This window comes from Onychomys torridus, chromosome 1, assembly GCF_903995425.1.
Source record: "Onychomys torridus chromosome 1, mOncTor1.1, whole genome shotgun sequence".
Classification (NCBI taxonomy): Eukaryota; Metazoa; Chordata; class Mammalia; order Rodentia; family Cricetidae; genus Onychomys; species Onychomys torridus.
The window spans coordinates 158,168,327-158,192,674 of NC_050443.1; the positions used below are offsets into that span (position 1 = coordinate 158,168,327).

The 24,348-nt window shown below is 38.5% G+C and overlaps 1 pseudogene; it reads left to right on the forward strand.

Moving 5' to 3' along the window:
• Positions 1-1,267: 1,267 nt before the first annotated feature.
• The window catches only part of LOC118578266, a 100,999-nt pseudogene continuing 77,918 nt past the window's right edge, over positions 1,268-24,348 (forward strand).

Sequence of the window (24,348 nt, forward strand, 5' to 3'; positions counted from 1 at the left end):
GATTTCAGAGAGCCAGGCCTGAACAACCTCACAAGGAGGGCCATGCTCAGGATGTTTAAGAGCCATAAGGACCTGGAGGGTGAACTTGTTGATTGTGCATTGCCATGTCACATGCTGTAGGAGACACTTAAAAAGAATGATTAGCAGTAAAACAGTACAATCAATTACGGAATGTATTATAATCCCTGAGAGATTAAGGAATCTTTTAAAATTCGCCAAACCTTGAAGAGAAAACTGGCTTCAAAAGACATGGCCAGAATCCTAGTCAGATTAAGATGGAAGATTTGTTCCTAGAGTAAAACATAATTATCTATCACCAAGCAGAAGAATTGGTGGCAGGGTTGGGATGGGCTGTGCTGAACATGGTGATTTGGGAGGCATTAGCTGGAAATGCTGCTGTGCCTTCTCCTCATTTGAGGAGAGTGGGGCCTCTGCCAAAAAATGCACTGAGGTAATAGAAAGATTAACACTAGCATGCTCCCAGCAATATTTGTTATCCGCAACAACTGCTTCCTCTAAAGAGAAGGACTTAAGACTGGCAATAATGGTGAGCAGGATAAAAAAAAAAGGAAATGGGGGCATGGTCGTTGTTATTCTGAAGCCAACCCTGCACTTGTGGACAAGGAAAAGGACATGCATCCAAAGATCCAGCCTGTACATGTTTTCCAGGGAGATAAGGAACTAGCATAGTGGCCTCATGCCAGAAATACACCAGATCAACAGTGTTAACTTTGAGGCCACTAGTTATAAGGAGGCATTTTAATGCCCTCATTTGAGGTTTCTCACACTGAGAAGGTAAATTGCCATCCTGTTGTGGGTAGGGAGAGCAGAGTGGAGATGGGGTCTGGGAAGAAACAGGGATACAGAGACAGGGAACAAATAAAAACAGGAAGTATGTCAAACCCAGATGCCTCAAGCTTAGTGGGTGTTAAGCCATGGCCTTGTGCTCACCCGGTGTCTCTGGACAAGAAGAGGCAGTTGGGGGACAGTCCAGGGTTCTACCTCCTGGGAAGTCAGCCATTATGTGGTGATGCCACTGAAAGCAAAATGTGTACCTCCATAATTCGTGGACAAACAGACTGGAGAAGGAAACAGGAAGAGAAGAGGTCCTTCCACTCACCTCTGAGAGGACCAAAGACATCAACTAGTAAGGGGCCAACTTGCTGAATTAACACCAAACAGGGGACACTGAACTATGCCATGAGTATAAAGGGACATCTCAGAAGGATGAAATGGAGAGAACTGACCTCAAGCAAGGCCAAAATCTATGCCAGTATGGGAGCCCTGTGTTGGGTACCAGATGTTGCAGATGACCCATCATGGACACCCCTTGAGGGAGTGGGTAACAAGGCGCAGAGTCAATGATATAGGCTCTAGGAATCAGGTGAGTAGCACAGCATACTGCACACAGGTTTATTGTGAAAATGAGGCTTGCCTTTATATTCCCTTCCTAGCACCCCATTGGTCTTCTAGGTCTGTAGAGATGTGTTGTCATTTCTCCATTGACTCTGTCAATCATGTGCTTCCATGTCAGTGGTCCCTAGCCACTGCAGCATACTCCAGGTTGGACCAAGGGGGAAGTTACTATAGCACATGCTCAATCAAGCTTGAATGGCTATGGCCCAGTTGGGCCTTTAATCCATCTTCCTCCTGCAATAGTTGATTAGGAATTATAATAAAAATGGTTTTCTGTGTCATTAAAATGATAGAGACTGACTTAGATCATCATTTAAGGCTTATATGTTTTATTGCAGAAGCAGTCGATCTTTAGCTGTCAGGAAAGAGCAACAGTTAATCTTCAGTTGATTCACAGAGCAGTGGACCTTCAGCTGTCAGACTCAGGTCTGAGGAATTTTTCCTGCAAAGGAAGAACTTGGGGAAATTAACCTTACTTTGATGAAACAGGTCAAGCAGTCAAGGCGAAGTTTCCACAGTTTGTGCAGGTTCCTGGTGGCAACTGAGGCATGGGACAGTTTTGCCCAGTGGTTGGCATTACCACAGTCAGAGCAGAGTCATTGGTGCAGTGCCTCATCTGTTCTCTTTGGAGAACTTAAGGTTTCTTTAGTTAGGAGGTAGTCTGTGTTCATTGTGAAAATTTGTATGGCACATTTTAAATGCATTATTCAGAAGTTCTCTGAGGGGTTTGAGAATGAAGTATCTATTAGGTATACCTGATTTTAGTCTTAAGCTGAAAACACATATAGGAGGCTAAATAAAGCTTATTTTTGTAATTTATCATGACTATGAGGATAGTTCTGAACATATTAAAGAATCTGATTATTTATAAGGTAACTGATTATTAACTTGTATGTTTCCATTATTTAAGATAGTTTGTAATAAATTAATATAGCATTTATAAGATTAGTACTTGCAGCTTTATCCCTGTTAATTTGAGCATTAAAGCCTGAGTTGAAGATTTAATTGGAGATATTTTAGCATGCAAATAAACATAAACCATAGTGTAGTAAACTTTTGCCATTATAGAGTATTACAGTTATTTTTGTATGACTCAGTTTAAGCTATAGGCAGTGTGCAGATAGGAAAGGGTTAAGGCAGGCACATCCTCTATCACACGGTTCATGGTGCTGAATATCATTTTATACAAGTGTCAATTGGCATATGAAATATCTAGAATAGCTAATTACAGGAAATTGATGCACTTAACATTGACATTCTCTATAATGAAAACATGATCATGAGTGCAACAGTGCTACATGGCTATCATTGTCACATAATTCATTTGTCTTCACTTTAATGTATACAAGAGTTATTTAGAACTATTAAGCCAACATGAAGACTAAAAGGCATGATAAAATATGATACCATTTTTACCATAAGTCAATGTCTGTTGTAATTGGCAGTTTTCCTGTGTCTCACCTGATCTTGTAGAATCTGAAGCACAAGAAAACATACAGAGGCTTATATTATTTATGAACTGTATGTCCTATTGGCTCAGGCTTTTTACTACCTAGCTCCTACAATTAATTTAGTGCATCTGTATTAAGCTATGCATTGCCATGTGGTTTTGTGGCTTACTACCATTTTCATACCTTGTTTTCCTGGCAGAGGCTGGCAGTATCTCTCCTGCCTCTGCCTTTCCTCTTCTTGTCTGTCCAGTTCAAATGTCAAGCAGTCCAGGCATGAGCAATTTCTTGTCCAAATGGCCAGTTTTGTCAAGAAGAAGATAAACTCCATATAGAGGGTCTTCGTAGCCATCTTTTTCTATAAAGTAAATCGGTACTTCCAGAAGCAGACATGTCTCACTGTCCAGAAAAGTCTAAGTTTTTAAAACATTTTAAATGTCATATTCTGTAAGTCTTTGAAGTATTTAAAGATTACTTATCTAATTAAAATATACCTATATATAGAAAATATAATGTAACATGACTACAAGTTTGATGATCATAGATGATTAATTATTAATCTGTATTTCTTATACATTGTTATTTTAATTGAGTGGCATAAACACAATACTTTAAACAATAGTAGAAATATTAGGGTGATAAGCTCACCCCTAAATCATAGCACACTCCTCCCCAGAAGGTTTAAGTATCTTTGTGTAAGAGTGGGCAAAAATGTTGTAAGAACCATCAATGGTCAATAACATCAAGGAAGCAATGCTTTCTGTACACAAAGGGACAGATGAAAATAAGAACTCTCAGGGATTGTGACAGCCTGAACAAAAAGTGTGTAGGCTTCACCAAATAAAAACCCAGCACAAAGTAGGGAAAGGAAATATGAAATCCTACCTCTAGGTGATTAGCTCCTGAGAAGGGGAGAGTCAATTTCCTTCAATGATGTGACCCTTGGTAGGTTGATCATATGTAAGACTTGAGGCTAGGTAAGCAACAGAAACTATACTCAATGAGAAATAAAGTGAAAAAAGAAATCACAAATTATGGTAGGAAGATATGAGAGGATGGAGAAGATGACAATGAAAGTTGAGGGTTATGTTAAAATTACATCACATGAAATTCTCAAAAAAAAATAAAATATTACATAAATAAAATAAAACAAATGGATCAAACACAAAACAATTATTTTAAAAAATCTTATTGCAGAGCTACAGTGATGAAAGTCATGAAGTATTGACACACAAATCAACATCAAAACCAGTATAGCTTTGATGGACAGGAGTTAACCTAAACATGTATGGGCAAGACTTTTACAACTGAGTTCCAAGGCTGCTCCATCTAAAGGAAGAGACTTCAGCATGATGACAGAACAGCAGCATAACTACATGAAAAGAAGGATGTGGAAGAGTAAATTATGGATAAGCCTTGTTGCCTGTGGTTTGGACTCATAGATTTCAGAAAAAAATTACCAAAAACCCAGACAAACCAGACTTCATCCATTAAAAATGCTAATTCATTCTGGACATAATTAAGAATGTGGAAAGTACAACCTACAGGACGGGAATATGTTTTCATGTCATTTATATGGGGAAGTTAGTATCTAGAAACATAAATTCCATAACTCCACACAGAAAGCAATCCAATATTGGAATAAAAATTCCCTGAAGACCCAGAAAGGCCAAAGAGCACATTGAATAGTCAAGAAGCAACTGGCACTACTTGTTAATAAAATACACAGCAAATCTGCCCTGAGGTACTACTTCACACTCACTGGGTTGCTGTGAATAATCAACTTTCAAAATTATATCTTTTGGCAACTATTTGGAAAATAAGGGATCACATACATATGAAATAGTGTATTAGTGTGAAATTTGTATAGCAGTTGCTCAAAAAAGAAAGACAGAAAGGAAGATATTATCATTTGACTCAGAAACCCCAGTTCTGGGGATATAGACAGAGAAAGTACAAATAAGCTATGACCAAACATGTCCTCATATGCTCATATTTATAGCTTAGAGAATCCACAGGTAGGAATAACACAAATATCCATCTATGAGTAATAAGTGCAATGTTCCATCAGTTCATGAAAATGAAGTTTGCTGCAAGGAAAGGACAAAGTATTGGAACAAGATGAACTTAGATCAATGTCCAAGATTTTATGCAAGTGTAAGGCAGAAACTGAAAGCTACATATACTGAGTCAGTTTAGATGATCCATTAATCATAGACAAATCTATACATGCAGAAATCACACTAACAACTACTACAGATGGTGTGGAATCTCAAGACCAGCCACTTCCATGTGGATTCGTTTGCATTACTAATTAAAGGAAAGCTTTTATTGTATAGTTAAATTCCAAGAGGGAATAAAAACATGAGGGTTGTAATAGAGACTTCTCTTTTCTCATTCCATCATTTAAAACAATACATTTTGCACAATAAGAAGTAAATTTGAAAAGTAGACTCAAAGTATAACAAGGTCAGTGATAGACAGTTAGCTCTGCATTCAGAGTACTTGCTGCTGTTTTAGAGGAACAAAATTCAGTTCTGAGCACCCTCCTGTGGCTCATAACTTTCTGTAACCCAAGTTTCAGCAGAGTATGACATAATTTTCTGACTTCTGCCCCACCAGGCACACAGGTGGTGCATACATAGATGTAAAGCCCAACATTTTAGAAACAATTTTTATTTAATTTTTTTTTCATTTTGCATGCCAACCACAGTTCCACCTCCCTCTCTTTCTCCTGCCCCCTCCTCCCCCTCCCCCCAACCCCCATATACTCCTTATAAGTAAGGCCTCCCTTAATGAGAGATAAATAGCTAGATAGCTACATACATACATACATAAAATCTGAATTTCCTCATTGTGTGTTTTAATGTCTCTGCCTTCATCTGCAGATTTAGCAATTTCATATATCTTTCTCTTTTGGTTAATTTACTGAACTTTTTAAAAATCTGATTAACTTTTCAAAGAAATGGCACTTTGTTGTTTCTCTGCCTTTCTGTTTGTTTCTATATCATTAATTTATTTTGTACTTGATTTTTATGATTTTTTTGCTGTTTACTTTTTTGTTATTATTTTGATTCCAGAAAAGCATAGATCTAGTTGACCAGGAATTTATTATGTAAACCAAACTGGCCTCAAAATCACAGATATCTACCTGTCTCTGACTCCTGAGTACTAGGAATAAAAGCATGAACCACCACATCCAGCCTTCTTCCTATCTAACTTCTTATGGTATTATTTGTTTATTTTTAAAGGTTTTTAGATGCATCATTAAGTTATTAATTTTAGATTTCTAAAATTTTTGATATAGGCTAGATCTCACAGTGCTGGAAGGTGCTGTGTGGGCTACCAAGAGAAAAAAGTAATAATCAATATCACCCAGCTATAAACTCTGTAAGTAACAACTTTCCTGGCAAGACATATCAGCTGGTGGCACAGTAAGCATGAACACCATGTAAGTTACAAACAACTTTCTTCTTTGGTTTAAGGCTTGTTCTAGGAGAAAAATCCCATAGTTGGCACCATTATCAGGTCAAGGCCCTGTGCCTAGACATATCATCAACCTTAGAGGATAATCCACTATCATTCTGCTAACCAGGCATAGTATTAAGTAACTCTAAATAAATTATCATGATATTTATTGATTAATGCATCTCCCAACCCATATCAGAGAAACTCCTATTTGCAGTAGATGATCATTAACACAGAAACCCACAACTACTCAAGGCACAGAGCAAAACAAGATTATGGTATGCTTAACCATAAATGGGAGATCTATATCTCAATGGTTCTTCCTAAGTCTTAGTGAGATTATGGAAGAAGCGACAAAAAATGCCAGAGGTTGTGGGTGACTAAAAGGAAACAGTGTGTCTTGAACACATCAAGGCAGCTACACATGTCAATTTAAAACAATTGTGACAACATTCACAAGACCCATGTAAGTTTAAACCCAACCAAATCACTGTATAGAGAGGGTAAGTGGATACAAAGTCCCACCAATAGTCAAGAAGCAACTGACACTACTTAGCTCTCAAGGGAAGGTGAGTCAGTTTTCTTTAAGAATGTTGCCCCTAGTAAGTCAAACATAATCCAGAAGAAAAAAAACTCACATGCAAGATATTTGTCAACCATCAGAGAAGCTTCTGTTTACAGTAGCTGATGATGAGCACAGAGGCTACAAGTGGTGAAGGTGCAGAGAATAAGAGACTGCTGCTGTGTGATAGTGCTTTTGTATACTGGTTTAATAAAATGCTGATTGGCCAGTAGCCAGGTAGGAAGTATAGTTGGGATAAGAAGACAAAGAGAATTCTGGGAAGAGGAAGGCTGAGTCAGGAGATGCCAGCCTGCAGTCCAGGGAGCAGCATGTGATGGCCCACAAGAAAAGCTACAAAACGCATGGCAGCATATAAATTAACAGAAATGGGCTGAGTTTAATTGTAAGAGCTAGTCAATAGTAAGCCTGAGCTAATGATTGAGCAGTTTTAATTAATATAAGCCTCTGTGTGTTTACTTGGGTATGAATGGCAGTGGACCAGGCAGGACATGGGAAAACTTTCAGCTAAAAATGGTGTCCAATGGCTCAAGTTTCCACATAAAACCTGAAAATACTTAATAAGTGATTCTAAATGGAGCTAAAACCAGCTTCCTAGTTGTGTCTCTCAGGCATCTCATGAGCAACAAAATGGCAGGTTTGCAGCTGTGTGTAGACTTGATCTGCAGCATGGCAGATTCCCATCACCATACACAGAGGTGTCTTCAAATCTGCTCCTGACAGCTTCAATTACTTCAAGGAAGATGATAGCCATTGAAGACACTTCATATGAAGTTTATCTTCTTTTTGGCAAAAATAGCCATTTAGACAACAAACTGTTCTTGCCTTGAGTGCTTAAGAAAATGTAAAGCAGTATAAAGTGGACATGCAGGACCCATAGGAAGGTGACCACTTAACTTTGCATGCTAAGATGGTCCTTCAGGTTCCTGCTTCACAGAAGAAATTGCCAGACATTCTACAGGACACAGAAAGAAGTGATTGAGAGACTTTAGACCTATAGGCTGAAGATGGATGCCCCAAAATTGCACAGGAACTTTGGGTGACTGTTCAGGCAGCCAGCAGTCTCTGTCATTCTAGAATTTTGGAAGTTGCTTACAATGTACTTCCTATTCACTTATTTAAGTAATATTATATCCTTCTGAGGTCTTTGATGTAGTAGAAGACTAGATAGTTATAATTATGGTTTTCCTTGGTTATGATAAGAGAGATAAGGTAGATATGAACCCTTGGTCTCACAAATATAGGATAGATAGGATATCTTCATTAATTTTGCCAAATACAAATAGACCATATATTGTAACTGTAGTCTTTGCTTGATAGTATATGGAATTTTACTAGGTTAAAGTTAAAACTTGCCTTTCATTTATAAAGAAAAGGGGAAGTGATGGAGGAATGTCTTTCTGTATGCCCTAAAAATATGTTGCTCTGATTGGTTGATCAATAAAGCCATTTGGCCTATGGCAAGGCAGCTAAGAGGCAGGCAGAAAAATCCAAACAGATAGGAAGAAGGAGAAAGGGAACACAGAGAAAACACTGCTAGCAGCCACCATGAGAAGCAAGATGTAAAAATATTGGTTAGCCCGAATCCACATGACAAAGTATAGATTTATACTTATTCAATACAGTACTTGAAGTTTCAGCCAGAGCTATAAGAAAACATAAGGAGATTAAGGGGATACAGATTGGAAAGGAAGAAGTCAAGCTTTCCCTATTTGCAGATGACATGATAGTATACATGAGTAACCCCCAAAATTCAACCAAGGAACTAATACAGCTAATAAAAAACCTTCAACAATATAGCAGGATACAAGATCAATTCAAAAAACCAGTAGCCATCCTATATACAATAGACAAACAGGCTGAGAAGGAAATCAGAGATACATCACCCTTTACAATAGCCACAAATGATATAAAATACCTTGGGGTTATTCTACCTAAGCATGTGAAGGACCTATATGACAAGAACTTTAAGTCCCTGAAAAAAGAAAATGAAGATGTAAGAAAATGGAAAGATCTCCCATGCTCATGGATAGGCAAGATTAACATAGTAAAAGTGGCGATCTGACCAAAAGCAATCTACAGATTCAATGCAATCCCCATCAAATTACTAACATAATTCTTCACAGAAATGGAAAGAATAATACTCAACTTCATATGGAAAAACAAAAAAACACAGGATACACAAAAGAATCCCATACAATAAAACAACCTCTGGAGGCATCACAATCCCCGACCTCAAGCTCTACTATAGAGCTACCGTAATAAAAAACAGCTTGGTACTGGCATAAAAACCAACATGTGGACTAATGGAATCAAACTGAAGACGCTGACATTAACCCACACACCTATGAACATATAATTTTTGACAAAGAAGCCAAAAATGTACAATAAAAAAAAGAAAGCATCTTCAACAAATGGTGCTGGCATAACTGGATGTCAATGTGTAGAAGGCTGCAAATAGATCCATATCTGTCACCATGCACAAAACTTAAGTCCAAGTGCATCAAAGACCTCAACATAAATCCAGTTACTCTGAACCTGATAGAAGAGAAAGTAGGAAATACTATTGAACACATTAGCACCAGAGATCACTTTCTAAATATAACACCAGTAGCACAGACACTGAGAGAAACAATCAATCAATGGGACCTGTTGAAACTGAGAATCTTTTGTAGAGCAAAGGACACAGTCAACAAGACAAAGCAATAACCTACATAATGGGAAAAGGTCTCCACTAAACCCACATCTGACAGAGGGCTGATATCCAGAATCTATAAAGAACTCAAGAAATTAGACATCAAAATGCCCAACAGTCCAATTAAGAAATGGGCTATAGAGCTAAACAGAGAATTCTCAACAGAGGAAGTTCAAATGGCTGAAAGACATTTAAGGAATTGCTCAATATCCTTAATTATCTGGGAAATGCAAATTAAAATGACTCTGAGATACCACCTTACACCTGTCAGAATGGCTAAGATCAAAAACACAGACGACAGCTTATGCTGGAGAGGATGTGGAGCAAGGGGAACTCTCCTCCACTGCTGGTGGGAATGCAAACTTGTACAGCCACTTTGGAAATCAACATGGTGCTTCCTTAGAAAATTGGGAATCCATCTCGCCCAAGACCCAGCTGTAGCACTCTTGGGCATATACCCAAGGAATGCTCAATCATACCACAAGGGCATTTGCTCAGCTATGTTCATATCAGCATTGTTTATAATAACCAGAACCTGGAAACAACCTAGATGCCCTTCAACTGAAGAATGGATAAAGAAAATATGGTACATATACACAATGGAGTACTACTCAGCAGAGAAAAACAATGACATCATGAGGTTTGCAGGCAAATGGATGGATCTGGAAAAAAACATCCTGAGTGAGGTAACCCAGACTCAGAAGACAAACATGGTATGTTCTCACTCATAGGAGGATACTAGATGTAAAACAAAGATGACTAGACTACTACACAACTCCAGGGAGGCTACCTAGAAAATGGGAACTTAGGAAAGACACAGGGATCACCCAATGACAGAGAAATGGATGAGATCTACATGAACAACCTGGATGACAGAGGGAGTAATGAAGGGCAAGATTTGAGGGAACGAAAGCTTAGGGGAGCAGGAGATCCCAGCTGGATCAAGAACAGAAAGGGAGAACTAGGAATAACAGACCATGATAAATGAAGACCACATGAGAACAGAATAGGCAGAGTGCTGGAGAGGTCCCCAGAAATCCACAATGATACATCCTCTGTAGACTGCTGGCAATGGTTGAAAGAAAGACTGATCTGACCTAGTCTGGTGATCAGATGGCCAAACACCCTAAAGGTTGTGCTGGTGCTCTCATCCAATAACTGATGGAAGTGGATGCAGAGATCCTCATCCAGGCCCCAGATGGTGCCCCAGGTATCCAATTGTTGAGAAAGAGGAGGGACTGTAAGAGCGTGAATTGTTGAGACCAAGATTGCCAAAAGCACGGGACAAATAGCCAAACGAATGGAAGCACATGAATTATGAACCAAAGGATGTGGAGCCCCCAAGCTGGATCAGACCCTCTGGATAAGTGAGACAATTGAATAGCTTGAACTGTTTGGGAGGCATCCAGGCTGTGGGACCTGGATCTGCCCTTAGTGCATGAGCTGGCTGTTTGGAACCTTGGGCTTACACAGGGACACATGCTCAGCATGGAAGGATGGGACTGGATCTGCCTGTACTGAATCCACCAGGTTTAAATGAATCCCCAGGGGAGTCTTGGTCCTGGAGGAGATGGGAATGGAGGGGAAGGGGATGAGGGGAAAGGTGCGGGTGGGGACTGGAGGTGGGAGGACAGGGGAAGCCATGGTTGATGTGTAAAATTAAAACACAAATATAATAATAATGAAAAATACAAATTAACTAAATTAAAAATAAAGATATAAGAAATAGCTAGCAAAAAGCCTGCCATGGCCATAGTTTAAAATCAATGTCATAGTTTGGAAATAACATAAGCCTGTGTATGTTTATTTGGTTTCAAGCAACTGTGGGACTGGCGGATGACAGAGATGTGGCATGACTGTGGGTCAAGTAGGATACAGGAAAACTTCAGTTACAGACTGCAAAATATTCATCCCTAAATATAAATTATGTACTGTACCCTTTCCTCAAAAGACTCAAGGATGATTGAAGAAGAGGGGACAGAAAGAGCGTAAGAGCCAGAAGTGGTGGATGACTACAAGCATATGGGCACAGCAGGACAGATGCACATATGAACTCACAAAAAATGGGACAGTATGCTCAAGACCTGTACAATTCAAAGCCCCAAAAATCCTAGCATGGAGATGTAAGTTGGGTATGATGTTATACCCCTAATGGAGGTGTAATTGGTAATTATTAGCATCTAGAAGAGGAAGGGTCAATTTTCTCGGAGAGTGTAGCCCATGATAAATAATCCGTGCTTTGTTGGAAGGTCACACATACAAGAATATTTGCACAGCACAAATTGGTCTCTGTGGAAAAAAAATACAATTGTAATTCTTTATTGCATTCTAAATTATACCCTTATAGGCATAGGCAAGTGTAGTTATCACACCTTATTAAAGAGATCTCTTTCTACAGCAAATGTTAATTATCACAGAAAGCCACAATTGAATATAATGCAGACACCAATATATTGTGGGCATCTCACCCTTAACAGTCACAAAAACATCACAATTTCTGCATCTATGATTCAGGGAACATCACAAAAGAGAAGGCAGACAGACTGTAAGAATAAGAATATAAACAAGTCAACTATAAAATAGTCTATTCTAGAAATGGCTGTAAAACAAGACTGGGAAAATTGCAAAATCAATAGATATGCTAATGTGGAAAAGGAAAATTTTCATGTATTCCTATTGCTAGACAGTGATCTCCACACAACTAATAATTGTTGAGGTAAGCTTAATTATCCTCACTTATTGGTTGTCCAAGTGCAGACTGGTGAACTCTGAAATCATGTATACGATATCCAACAACAAAGACTACTCAAAAAGTTGTATATGTATGTGTGCGTGTACATACATATGTACAATAATAATCAAAGAAAAGAGGCTATCAACTTCAAAGTGAGAAAGGTATAAGAGGGGGACAAGGAAGGTCATCTGGGAAGGGATAGGAGGAGAAAAGGAGAGGAATTAGGTAATTATATTCAATTAAAACATATTTTTAAACAAGTAAAAAATTCTGAAATAACTAATAAAATTTTTTCTTTAAAAATCATGTATGTCAAGCAAATATCAAATGCAGTAGGGTAGATATAAAATAGAGCTACAATAATAATAACAGCTTGGTACTGGAATAAAAACCAACTTGTAGACCAATGGAACCAAACTGAAGACACTGACATTAATCCACACACCTATGAACATATGATTTTAGATGAAGAAGACAAAACTATACAATGGAAAAAAAGAAAGCATCTTCAACAAATGGTGCTGGCATAACTGGATGTCAACATGTACAGGACTGCAAATAGATCCATATCTGTCACCATGCCAAAAAAAAAAAAAACAAACAAACAAACAAAAAAAAAAAAAACGTAAGTGCAAGTGGGTCAAAGACCTCAACATAAATCCAGTTACTCTGAACCTCATAGAAAAGAAAGTAGGAAGTACTCTTGAATGCATTGGCACTGGAGATCACTTCCTAAATGCAACACCAGTAGCACAGACACTGAGATAAACAATAATAAATGGGACCTCTTGCAACTGAGAAGCTTTTGTAGGCAAAGGACAAGGTAAATAAGACAAAATGAGGCAGTTGGGGATTTAGCTCAGTGGTAGAGTGCTTGCCTAGCAAGCGCAAGGCCCTGGGTTCGAGCCTCAGCTCCTAAATAAACAAACAAACAAACAAATAAATAAATAAATAAATAAATAAATAAATAAATAAATGGACAATAAATAAATCTATAATGCAAAACAAGAGCCTACAGAATGGAAAAATATCTTCATTCACCCAACATCTGACAGAGTGTTGATATCCAGAATATATAAAGAACTTAAGAAATTAGACAACAAAATACCCAACAGTCCAATTAAGAAATGGGGTATAGAGCTAAACAGAATTCTCAACAGAAGAAGCCCAAATTGCTCAAAGACATTTAAGGAATTGCTCAACATCCTTAATCTTCAGGGAAATGAAAATCAAAATGACTCTGAGATACCGTCTTACACCCATCAGAATGGCTAAGATCAAAAACACCAAAGATAGCTTATGTTGGAGAGGATGTGGAGCAAGGGAAACACTCGTACACTGTTGGTGGGAATGCAAGCTTGTACAGCCACTTTGGAAATCAATATGACACTTTCTTAGAAAATTGGGAAACAATCTCCCCTAATACTCAGCTATACCACTCTTGGGCATATACCCAAGGAATGCTCAACCATACCACAAGGACACATGCTCGACTATGTTCATAGCAGCATTATTTGTAATAGCCAGAACCTAGAAACAACCTAAATGCCCTTCAACTGAAGAATGGATAAATAAAATATGGTACATTTACACTATGGAGTACTAACTCAGCGGAGAAAAACAATGACACCATGAGATTTTCAGGCAAATAGATGGATCTAGAAAAAAATCATCCTGAGTAAGGTAACTCAGACTCAGAAAGACAAGCATGGTATGTACTCACTCATAAGTGGGTGCTAGATGTAAAGCAACCCACAGCTTAAGGGAGGCTAGCTAGAAAGCAGGACCCTAGGAAAGACACAGGGATTGCCCGGCTACGGAGAAATGGATGAGATCTACATGAGCAAACTGGGGGTGAGGGAGAGGTAATGGAGGGCAAGGAACAGGGGAAAGAGAACTTAGGGGAGTGACAAATTCAAGCTGCATCAGGAACAGAGTGGGAAAACAAGGAAAGAGATACCATGATAAATTAAGACTCCATGAGAATAGGAAGAAGCAGAGTGCTAGAGAGGTCCTCAGAAATCCAGAAATACCTAACTATAGACTAATGGCAAAGGTTGAGAAAGTGTCAGAGCTGGACTACTCTGGTGATCAGATGGCCGAACACCCTGTCATGATAGAACTCTCATACAGTGACTCATGGAAGCAGATGCAGGCCAAACCTGAGGTGGAACTCTAGGAGTCCAATCAGTCAGAGAGAGGAGGGATTATATGAGCAAGAGATATCAAGACCATGACTGTAAAAAGAACATGGACCACTAGCCAAACTAGCAGAAACACATGAACTGTGAACCAATAGCTGTGAAGCCCCCATGGAACTGGACCAGGCCCTCTGGATAAGCAAGACAGTTGATTAGCTTGAACTGTTTAGGAGGGCCCCAGGCAGTGGGACCAGGACCTGTCCTAGGTGTATGAGCTGTCTTTTGGAACTTAGGGCCTATGGTGAAACACTTTGCTCAGCCTTGGTGCAAGGAGGAGGGGACTGGACTTGCCTCAATTATTCTACCAGGCTGGGCTGACTCCATAGGGGAGACCTTGCCTTGGAGGAGGTGGGAATGGGGATGGACTGGGGGGGGGGAGCTGTGGCTGGGAGGAGGGAAGACAGGGGAATCCATAGCTGATATGTAAAATTAAATTAATTATAAAATAAAAATATGTATTATATACATATCTTACTCTGTCTCTGAGAGTGGCTGACAGAAACTAAGTATCAACGATGATGTCTATGTTTCCAATCAGGATACCTCAAGTCCCTTCATCTCTGTTGCAGTCTATACAATGTAGATCACAATAATTCATGCCATTTTGTATTCTAGGCTGTAATGAAGAGGTTGTATAGAAAATGAATGAGCTGATGTAATATTCATATATGGAATAATGAATGTGTGAGATTTTAAGCAGTATCATGTTTGAGCTGGTTCGTTATGTTCTTGTGTTGAAACTACAAGCAAAGAGAATTTCTATATACACAGTAAAAATCACTTATCAAGATGGATGACATATTATTTATTTTTATATTTATTCTTGTTGGCCAAGGTCCACCATAAGGTACACATATACAAATCCTGTGTTTTAAACTTTTATTATTTTTCTTTTGTAGATTTGTAATAATTTTCCTGCTATGATTGATTATCTACCAGGAAGTCACAGAAAATTACTGAAAATTTTCACTTTTGCAAAACATTATTTTTTGGCAAAATTAATAGATCACCAAAAATCACTGGAAATTAACAATCCTCAGGACTTTATTGATTGATTTCTGATCAAAATGGTGCAGGTAAAATGTTAATAAAACTCAATTCAGTTATTTGATTATTTGAGTATCTTTTGTTCCATGAATAGTCTCTGTTTTACAGGCATATTTAAATGGTTCAGACAAGTAATGTCTGACAGCCACTTCTCTGCCTAATATGTACATAAATTTGCAGTAAGCATCCTAGAAAATATAAAGTTAAGTAGTTTGAATATATTAACCCTAGTTTTTTAGAGAAAAAATAATCTATCTGAAGAGTCATATAATACAATGGGCTCATGAAATGGAGATATTTCCAGAACTCTCAGAAAATATGTTGTGATATGATATAAAGATGAAAGTTGTCTTTGCAGACAATGTATGGAAACTTAAAAAGGCAGTGCAAGCTAGCCAGACTTCCTATAGTGTCTATAAATTAAACTAAGTCTTAAAATATTAGCTGTGGATGGTGAGGGAAGTTCAGATGAATTATGAAGTGTAGGTTGTGGTGTGAGAATGGAATGATTCATGCCAAGGATGAAAAGAGCCTTAACTGAGTGTAACTTCAAGTGTGATGACATGGACATGGAAATAAGATGGATGTCTGTCAGGCACCAATGGGAATAAATGCTTCTGTCATGGCTCCATTTACTGAAACCACTTATTTTCATTGGACATTGTTAGCACTCATCATAACAAGGTGTTCATTTTGTTTTGTTTTGTTTTGTGAGCTCTCCATTCTGCTTTACTGAACTGGACCCTTATGCTAGCTGAGTCCTGGAGTTACTATCCTTGTTCAAGCAGTATACTTTCCTCTGAAAGTCAGGGGCCTTGCATCTTTCTTTACCACTTTTACATATGAGACCGTTATCTTCATGACTAGCCCTCACATAACATGCTGTCTCCCTTTTCTCCTCCTTTTAATGTGTGTTTTGAGTAAAAAAGGATATAGGCATCAATTCTGTGGTTTATGTCTCTTTGGGAATAAGGTACACTGCATGGCTCACTGAGTGAGGAGTCTCATGAAGGATCTTTTTCCAGACAAGAAAACTGGGTGTAGGTGGTGAAGATGGGTCTGAGGGTATATATGTCTCTTGAACACATGTCAGTTTCTTCTTCTGCTGTACTCTGCAGAGTCTGTCAGATTAAACTCCTCACATGTAAGTCATTTTACTGTAATACATATAATGACAAATAATTTTCTGGCTAACACAGTCAAACCATTCTTAGAAAAAGCACAACCTAAAGATGATGTTTAGTTCTGAAAACTTGGTCTTCTCAGCAGGTGACCTATTTGATTCTGGGACAGAGACAACAAGCACAACACTGAGGTTCTCTCTGCTGCTCCTGCTCAAGTACCTAGAAGTCACAGGTAAGGACACAAGTGGGAAGCTAGTGAGTTTCAGAAAAGAATTGGAAGACACCCCAGGAGTCCTTGATTTTGTTTGTCTCGTGGAAGCCTCATAATTTAACATTCTGTGCCCATACAATCTGCTACATTTCTCAGGACTGAAGTGAGATGTCTTAGCCCATAACAGAAGAGGATGCTTCATAGAAGATAAAAGGCAGGAGGAAAGGTCAGTAAAGTATTGTTCTAGTGCCTGGATTTCATGAGAAGTGATTTTTGTCCACACAAACATTTAAAATGCAAACTAGCTTAAATTAGAAAAAGCCATATTGAATAGAAGATATATTCTTTAGAATATTTTTCCTTATTCTGACAATTCTTTTGTTGGATTAGAAACTCTCCTTACAGAAAAAGAAATACCAATTCTAGAATTTAGTGAGACATAATCCTGGAAATTATTCCAAAAGCTTAGATCCTTTAAAAATATGTTCCTATTTGGGCAGAATTTCTAAGGTAATTTCATTTATTATTTTAGAAATAAGTTTCCATAAGATATTATTTAACATAGGATAAATTATTAGGAAACTCTTCTATTTTTATCTTAAATTAAAAATATTCTATGTATATGAATGTTTTGCCTGCATTTATGTGAGTGTACCATGTGCATGCCTGATACCCACAGAGGTCAGAAGAGGACATCAGATGCCTAGAATTGAAATTTATAGGAGGTTATAAGCCACCATATGAATGCTGGGAATTGAACCCAGGTCCTCCAGAAATCTAGAGAACCCAGGTCCTATAGAGAGAACCCAGAGAACTCAAAGGCAAGGATGAGACTGTCAGGAAGGCTGCTTAACATCACACCTAGAAAAGATCCAGTTCAGAATGAACCAATGGATGATGAAGGTGTGAGGAGAAAACCAAGAACAAAAGGGAAATAAGTGGTTGATAGCCTGAGACTTCCCCATAATTGGACAAGTGTTAGAAAGACTTTGAAACATCTACCTGAATTTTTCAAAATAATTCCAGTAGAAGGAAAAATATAAACTGATGAAGAGAAATACAGTTAAGTTTAAGACAGCATCAAAAATGAAAATAGTCAGCAGTCTACAGAGGATATATCATTGTGGATTACTGGGGACCTCTCCAGCACTCTGCCTATTCCTGTTCTCATGTAGTGATCATTTATCATGGTCTGTTATTCCTCGTTCTCCCTTTCTGTTCTTGATCCAGCTGGGATCTCCTGCTCCCCTAAGCTTTCGTTCCCTCAAAACTTGACCTTCATTGCTCCAACTGTCGTCCAGGTTGTTCATGTAGATCTCATCCATTTCTCTGTCATTGGGTGATCCCTGGGTCTTTCCTAGGGTCCCGTTTTCTAGGTAGCCTCCCTGGAGTTGTGTAGCAGTCTAATCATCTTTGTTTTACATCTAGTATCCTCCTATGAGTGAGTACATACCATGTTTGTCCTTCTGAGTCTGGGTTACCTCACTCAGGATGATTTTTTCTAGATCCATCCATTTGCCTGAAAACCTCATGATGTGACTGTTTTTCTCTGCTGAGTAGTACTCCATTGTGTATATGTACCATATTTTCTTTATCCATTCTTCAGTTGAAGGGCATCTAGGTTGTTTTCAGGTTCTGGCTATTACAAACAAAGCTGATATGAACATAGCTGAGCAAATGCCCTAAATAAAATGCTGTTTGGCCAGTGGCTAGGCAGGAAGTATAGGCGGGACAAGAGAGAAGAGGATTCTGGGAAGTAGAAGGCTGGAGAGAGACACCGCCAGCCGCCGCCATGAGAAGCAACATGTAAAGACACCGTTAAGCCACAAGCCATGTGGCAAAGTAGAGACTAACAGAAATGGGTTAATTTAAGATAGAAGAAGTAGATAACAAGATGCCTGCCACAGCCATACAGTTTCTAAACAATGTAAGTTTCTGTGTGCTTTCTTGGTTGGGTCTAAGCGACTGTGGGACTGGCGGGTGAGAGAGATTTGTCCTGACTGGGCCAGACAGGAAAACTCTAACTACAAATGGTGCCCAACGTGGGGCAAGTGTTTCCACCTAAAACCTGAGAAAAAAGATTCTAAACGGAGCTAAAAACAGCTTCCTAGTTGTCTCTCTCAAGTTAGCGGCAGCCCGCCGGTTTGAGCTACTCTGGCGGGTTCCTGGCGTGTGCGTCTGACCTGTACTGCGGTGGGAATGAGGAATCTACAAGCAGCACTTTACTCTGCTGTGTGGTGGATTTAGCCTTTGGTAGTTTAAAAAAAAAAAAAAGTTTCTGGGCTATGCACTGCTTTGATAGAACTGCTTCTGATAATTGATGGTACGCTCCAGACCCAGAGCTGGTGGTAAACTGTACCACTGCCATGTTGGGAAGCTGAGGTGGGCGGAGCCAGCAGCCACAGCAGGGTTTCAGTCTTACAAAGATGGATATTACACACAGAATCTGGTTTATGTTGTCTTTGGGATTTTTAACCACAGAAAAATATTTGATCATAAAAGCTGTTGAGTTAAACAAAAATGTAAATTATAAAGGTACCTTGACTTTGAAATTTGGATATAATGATATGTTGCTTTGGAAAGGAGTCTCTGCTTTTGTTTCCACAGAAAGCCAGAGGCTATGGATTTGTTCCAGATTAAGATATATCAGGTTTGATCAGCCAAGACCACCTGAAAGGTCTGCTATGACACCATGGCCCAGATGATCTGATATCCAGAATGGTTTCAAGGCAACTGGCTCAGAGGTTCAGCCTAATGGACTACTCTATAATCCTAAAATTTTCTTTGTATCCCCATAAGATACAGCGCCCCCCTCCAGCAGGAAGTAGTAAGAGAAACTATGCCCACATTCCCAAAATTATCAAGCTGGCTTTGGACATGGAATTGGCTCTCTCCTTCTCTAAACCCAGACATATTGCTAAAACAAAAGGTTAAGAGATTCTTGTGTCCCAAATCAGAAGAGCCCTCTGGTGTGGGACAGAGAAAAACCAATATTTTTCTTTAAAGCAAGTTGATTATAAATGAGTTCTCTTTCTAAAGAAGAAAGGGGAATATGATATAGATATAATAGGATGAAAGGGTAGATTAGGGAACTTACTTCTAAAGAGCAACAACTTGTTTAAAATGTTTTACGTTGGTTTAGATTTTAGTCTATTGATACAAATTTAAAGTTAATTTTGTTATACTGTGTATATATTTCTACTCTTGTTTAAGGTATTATGTTCATATAGTTCATTTAAAATTATAATGGATAATTAAAAATAGATTAATAACTGGTCATCTATGATAATCATACTCATAGCCATGTTAAGTCTTCTAGGTATACATAGAGATATTTCAGATAGATAGGTAATCTTCAAATACTTCAAAGACCTTCAGAATATGGCATTTAAAATATTTTTAAAATTTAGACTTTCTGGACAGTGAGACATATCTGCTCCTGGCAGCACCGATTTACTTCAGAGACGAGGATGGGCATTGAAGACACTTCATATCTTATCTTCACCTTGGCAAAAATAGCCATTTGGGCAAGAAACTGTTCTTGCCTGGACTGCTTGATCGACTGGATGTGCAGGACCCATAGAAAGGTGACCACTAAACTTTGCTTGACAAAATGGTCCTTCAGGTTCCTGCTTCGCAGAGGAAACTGCCAGACATTCTACAGGACACTGAGAGAAGTGCCCAAGAGACTCTAGCCCTGTGGGCTGAAGACAAATGCCCCAACTTTACAAAGGAACATTAGGTGACTGTCCAGGCTGCCAGCTGTCTCTGTCTACCCTGCAAGACTCCTGAAAGTTGCTTGCATCCTTCTCCCGGTTCTCAGGTAATAGTATATCCTTCTGAGGTCTTTGATGTGGTTGAAGACTAGATAGTTATAATTTTCTCAGTTATGATAAAAGATAAATTAGATATAAAACCTTGGACTCACAAATATAAGATAGATAGGATATCTTCTTTAATAATGTAACTATAATTCTTGCTTGATAATTGTTTTGTTATATGTAATTTTACTATGTAAAAGTTAAAACCTTCCTTAAAAAAAAAAAGAAAAGGGGAAGTGCTGTGGATATCGCTCTGTACAAATAAAATGCTGTTTGGCCAGTGGCTAGGCAGGAAGTATAGGCGGGACAAGAGAGAAGAGGATTCTGGGAAGTAGAAGGCTGGAGAGAGACACCGCCAGCCGCCGCCATGAGAAGCAACATGTAAAGACACCGGTAAGCCACAAGCCATGTGGCAAAGTAGAGACTAACAGAAATGGGTTAATTTAAGATAGAAGAAGTAGATAACAAGATGCCTGCCACAGCCATACAGTTTCTAAACAATGTAAGTTTCTGTGTGCTTTCTTGGTTGGGTCTATGTGACTGTGGGACTGGCGGGTGAGAGAGATTTGTCCTGACTGGGCCAGACAGGAAAACTCTAACTACAGGTATGATTGAGCATTCCTTGGGTATATGCTCAAGAGTGCTACAGCTGGGTCTTGGGGGAGATGGATTCCCAATTTTCTAAGGAAGCGCCATATTGCTGGCAATGGTCGAGAGAAAGACTGATCTGACCTAGTCCAGTGATCAGATGGATAAACACCCTAACTGTTGTGCTGGAACTCTTGTCCAATAACTGATGGAATTGGATGCAGAGATTCTCAGCCAGGTCGCAGGTGGAGCTCCAGGTGTCCAACTGTCAAGAAAGAGGAGGGACTGCAAGTGCGTGAATTGTTGAATCCAAGATTGCAAAAAGCACAGGGACAAATAGCCAAACGAATGGAAGCACATGAATTATGAACCAAAGGCTTTGGAGGCCCCAGCTGGATCAGGCCCTCTGGATAAGTGAGACAATTGAATAGCTTGAACTGTTTGGGAGGCACCCAATCTGTGGGACCAGGATCTGTCCTTAGTGCATGAGCTGGCTGTTTAAAACCTTGGGCTTACATAGGGACACTTTGCTCAGTCTGGAAGGAGGTGACAGGACTTGCCTGTACTGAATCCACCAGGTTTAAATGAATCCCCAGGGGTGCCTTGATCCTGGAGGAGATGGGAATGGAGGGGAGGTGCTGGGAGGAAGGTGGGTGTGGGTGTGGGAGGGGGGAGGACAGGGGAACCCATGGCTGATGTATAAAATTTAAAACATAATAATAAAGAAAAAATATAAATAAATAAACAAACAAAATGAAAACAAAAAAATGACAATAGTCATTGTTGTCTTATTAGGGCACACATTTAATGTAGTCACAAATTTTGAGCAATGTATAAAGCCAAAATTGCTCTATGAGGATTGGACTGAGGGAAATATTTATATTTAATACATCTAAAGAGTATGAAACCATTATTTCCACATGAAGAAGAATTTAATTTTTCCAATGATGGATAAGAAAGAAATAGTCATTACATATAAATATAAACATAAATTTCAGGAGAAATTGCTAGTATGTGGGCATTTTGGGGAAGTAAGAGGGTATTACATACCTTTGGAAACTACAAACAAATATGCACATAATACCATTATAATTTATTTTTCAGTGTACTGCATTGTTTTGGGACAAATAATGTTCAATAGTTTTCTTCTGTAAGAGCTGATTTTCTTGACTTGCTGTTCTGTTTATTATTTGAAAGTAATAATGTTGATTTTTAAGCATGCTAATTGATATATAAGGGCTGTATATTTTGACATCTAGTATATATGATAGTAGTATTTATATCATAACAACCATTACTTCATTAGCATATATTATGTTTTCATAATGCTGCCAGACACCTAAATCTTGCTATAAGTAGCCCTGACTTGTGACTAATGTGCCACTTCCTTTTTTGTCATTTTATACTGTGTTGAACCAATCAAAGTCCAGGAAAAGATTGACCATGTAATTGGTAGACACAGAAGTTCCATGCACGCATGACATAAGTCACATGCCCTACACTGATGCTGTGTTGCATGGGATTCATAGATACATTGACCTCCTTCCCACCAGCCTGCCCCATACAGTGACCTGTGATACTAAATTCAGAAACTATCTCATTCCTAAGGTAAGTTTCCTTTGTCTACACTGCACCTTAATGCTCTTGATCTCAAATGAGTGAGTAAAATAAAATCATAAGCCCAAGATACTGGCTGGTTCTTGCAAATTCAGACTACCAATGTTGAAGAGAAAATTATAAAAACCTTCAGGGAGATTAAACAGACAAAGCCAAACATCATATATTCCCAATCAGACTATATTAGAATTCTTAAGAATTTACAGTGTGATTGGCCCCAATTTACTGTCCCCCACAAGATAAGAGAAATACAAACACCTTAATTATGGAATCTGGATGGACTTTATGCTATTTCCAGTAAGATTTTAGAACAAGTGTTAGTTTGTAGAATTGTAGGTCCTCAAAATTTACATTCCATTTAAAGCCACCCTTGAGTGTTTACACTTTCAAATAAAACTTAAAGTTCAAAGTGTCATTCTCTGGAAAGACTCTCTATGATTGTATCAGGATGCTAAGAATTATATAGGCACATTTAGGGAATTCATGTATTGACCCACTAAACCTTTCAGTTCATGTACTCAGTTTCTGAGTTGGTTTGTGCATCATTGTCCTCTAGAAGTTTGCTTCCACTTACAACTTTGGAAGAAAAATATACAAAGGACATCCTATAGGACTCACACATTTTAAGGCAGGTTAGCATATGTTAACTATGCTATTAGTGGTTATGCCTACTTCTTCCTGTCTTAAAATGATATTCAAATCTCTCCATTATAGAGGTTCTGTTCTTTTTGTAATTAACAAAATCTCAGGCATGGCCCATTCATAGCTTATGAATATCCTGCTTAGTGAGTCATCTGATCAGTTTCAATATTTATTCTCATGACCCTGACTGGAATTTTACAAAACCAGGAAAGTTCTAAGTATGTTGTCCTTTAATTTTTTCAAGTAATCCTAAATGTAATAATCTCTCATTCATAATATCTCATCCACATTTTAAAATTAAGGCAAATAAATTGAGTTTAAGGAAAAAGTAAATAATGTTTTACTTGGTTTTGGCTGTGTTATTCTGGAAGACACTGTTAATTTTATGTACGTGCAACATTCCTATGAGCAGATAACTCTGGTATTATACATAAAATCTTACATTTGAAGCCACATTCCACATATGCCTGATGCAATAGCAGCAGTGGTAAAGTCGAGCAGTAGGTAGTGAGAGACACCAGTGTTAAGCCTGTTGATAAATGAGTATTCCATTACTTAGAACTACAAAAGTTATTGGAGGACACTGTATTAAGATCAATGCCACTGGATCCCAACTCATCCCTGATTGTTACATGTGCTGTCTGTCTAGATAAGCTTCTGCCCTTATTTACACATGATTTCCTTAGAAGCTTTGACTATGGCATGCCATTTCTCTTACCTCTGTAACATTTATATAACTTGACTTGTCTATGCTTC